Raw genomic sequence first — 3,281 nt, 5'->3', positions numbered from 1 at the left:
GACCCCCCATATTATCTAACACTTCATTTAACACTTGTATGTTGTCTTGTATCAAAATTATACCTATCTATTCATTACATGTTATTTAAATCCTTTATATATTGTATAATATCAAAATGCCTCCCATATTTTTTTTAACATTTCATTTTAACCCTATATTATTATCTAATATTCAATATACCCCTTTACATGACTTACAAACTAGATTTAACAAGTATTAAGTTTTGGAGTTAAGATTTGTATAAATACTTTTTTTTTTAAGAACTGACTTTTTTTTTATTCGAATTTAGAAATTATGAACTTCATCATCTGAATGAACCCGTACTAATTGATATTGAGTAAAAATGAGAGTGAGAGTGGAGTGTTTGAGTGATATGAAAGTGTGTAATAAGAGTGAGTATGAAGGTTTATATAGATGTTGTGGAGGGTAATTTGGTATTTTCAAAAAAGTTTAGGCATTTTTGTTTAAGAATAGAAAAAATGGGTATTTTTTCTTATGAGGGGGGTAAAAAAAGGTTTTTTATATAATTTTCCATATCATAAACGATTGTAAAATAGGAAGTATTTAGGAACTTTAGATGTATGATCTCAAGCAGGAAGAATTAAGACTTTAGGTGTACAATTACAATACAGTGAGTGACTTGGGATTAGAGGTGGTTCGAGCCGAGCCGACCTTGTCAAGGCAAACTCGGTTTCAACTCGATTACTATTCATTCGAGCTTGAGATCGTCGAGCGGACGAAAATACAACTTGTGTTCGAGCTTGTTGGCTCGCTAAACAATTCGTGAGCCTTTAACGAGCTTGGCTCGTATTACATACCGTTACGAGCTACTCGCGAGCCTATAATGAGCTAAAAACCGTATATGTTTAGCAGGCGAGCTTTCGAGCGAGCTGTCGAGCAAACATAACGAGCGTGTGCACAAGATCATAGTTTCAATTTAAAAATGTTTTTTCGTTTAAAACATTGTTTAATACATTTTCATTGTTTGTAAGTCAACCTATTTATATATTTTGAGACGAGAAGGGAAATATAGTGAAGTGTGTTTCTTGAAGTTACACCAAACGGAGAAGCAATGTAGAAAAGCATAATGGCTTCCTGGCTTCCTTGCTTTTGATTTTCCTTTTCTTTACTCGTGATTTAAGTCTTGAATATTTTGTCAATCTTATTTAATTTCCCTTAGCTATTTCACTTGGTCTGTAAAATTGTTGAATGGTTTTTTGCTTAAATCGCAAACGAGTATCGCGGCGGAAACTTGCTTAAATGGTATGTAAAATACTTCTTGGCGTTAGCATGAGACTAATTTCGCTATTAAGCCAAACTAAAAACAAGTTTTCAACACGGTAAAAGAACCAAGGAAACAGTTCCGAATGAAGTCACTACAGCATACAAGATAACAAGTAAATGACATCTACTATTCTGATTATAGGTCCATGCTCCAGTCTTATTAAAGCTTATTCATTTCATTTCAAGATATGGATACACCGAACCCTCTCACCATCAACTTTTCTAACTGCAAAACTAAATCCAAGCCTTAATAAGGACACTATTTCATTGTGGTTCTATTGCTTCAGAATGGGTTTATTTACTGGTGGAGACACCTGCTAGAGTATAGTTGTCTCATTCACTCCTTAGCCAAAACAGTAGTATCATCAAAAGATACAGTTGTTAAATAGGTTATAGCTTCACCACTATTTTGTTTAGAATTTGCAACTGTCGACTGCACATTAGCCTCTTTTTCCTCCTTCATCAAAGTAGCTGCGTCTCCTAAGAGATTGAGCTGCTCAGACCTTCAGGACCACTTTGATTTAGATTTTATCAATGATGAATATTCCAGTTGCCTCATGAACACTTTGGTTACATTTTTAGCTGTTGAATGCCCATTTATAGTGAAGGATCTTTCAAAGAAATGTTTCCCCCTCAGATGGTTCAATGTCCAGTCTCCCTCTCGGAAATTCTAGCTGCTTATTCTGTAAACATAGCCTCGGAACGCACATAACTTGAATGCCAGGTGCATTAGTTTGACCAATTTGCGATCCATCCAAATTAGCAGCTACATTTAAGAGCCTTGTTGCGACCTGTTTTGTCTCCAGAAAAACTTTTTCAATGTTTTCTTTTTGAATCTAGCTTTCTTTGGCTTTGGAACATTTACAGTCTCGTCCACACTTAGGCTTATAAACGATTCTGTTCCCCTCTTCCTGCAAGGAATTACAGTTAGCTGAGATTTGCCAATTGGTGAGCCAGATAATCTCAGATGCACTTGATTGGATGGCTAATAGTGCAGTTCTAGCAGCTTTGATCTCTGCTTCTTTCTTTGTTCTTGCTGCAGCGCAATTATACTGAATGATTCCAATTTTCAACAGTACATGAAAAATGAGGCACTCGTCCTGGTGCTTCATCCTTTTGGCACCGATACATTGGAATTGCATAGTTCATCTTTTGTGCATATTCCTGAAGTAGATTTTTGCATAAACTGTTTCATGCTGAACCAACACCCAAGATCTGTAGGTTAGCAGTGACTCAGACAAAAATGAAACACAATTGGCTTCCTTAAGAAATAGAAGGAAAAGAAAGGCTTTTGATAAACATTAAAAAATAGGCACAACATATGATTTTAACAAGGTTAAGCCTGTAATATCTCGATAACAAATAGGCATCTGATGTCAATAAATTTCAATCTGAAGGCATTGACCATTTTGACACTTATGGCATGCGATATCTAGAATGCACTATCACACGCTGTTCAGGCTCAGGGTTTTGCGTACAATACAGCTAAAAGTGAATATTATGAACTTATAGAATATTTTCATTTGTTTACCACCCTAACTGCAGTTGTTTAATTCAAATATGCAAATTAGATATATATACTTACCAACAGGGTGGGAGATGGAAGGATTCACTTGACCAGTTTTGCCAATTCCATAAGTGCAACTTCAGCAGTTGACTGCTCCGCTACTTACGATTAAAAAAAACCAGGCAAGAGATTCATTATCTGAATCATTCACTACCACAGCAGATCTGAATGAAGGCTCATGAGATGGGGCCTTCCTTAGTAGTCTCATAAACAGGCGTTTGACAGTCCCATTTTCTGAGCGTTTGCCTGTAATGGACTCTTGAATTACATAACAATTTGATACCTGCCATACATCACTTATTTATGTTATACACAAATTCACCAATAATATTAATATTCTCAGTGGGCTGGCATTTATTTTGCATAAAGCAATACTTTATTCAGAACCAATTCGTTCAAGTGGTATACGAATGAGATAAAATCTGTTCA

General features: G+C 35.6%; 1 pseudogene; it reads right to left on the bottom strand.

Annotated features, from left to right (window-relative positions):
* Positions 1 to 1,622: 1,622 nt before the first annotated feature.
* Positions 1,623 to 3,135, bottom strand: LOC123208257 (annotated as a pseudogene).
* Between the last annotated feature and the right edge of the window lie 146 nt (positions 3,136 to 3,281).

The sequence above is a fragment of the Mangifera indica genome, unplaced genomic scaffold (genome assembly GCF_011075055.1).
Source record: "Mangifera indica cultivar Alphonso unplaced genomic scaffold, CATAS_Mindica_2.1 Un_0193, whole genome shotgun sequence".
In the NCBI taxonomy this organism is placed as follows: domain Eukaryota; kingdom Viridiplantae; phylum Streptophyta; class Magnoliopsida; order Sapindales; family Anacardiaceae; genus Mangifera; species Mangifera indica.
The sequence above is the reverse complement of the archived record's forward strand: the minus strand, read 5'-3'. Positions and strand labels throughout refer to the sequence as shown.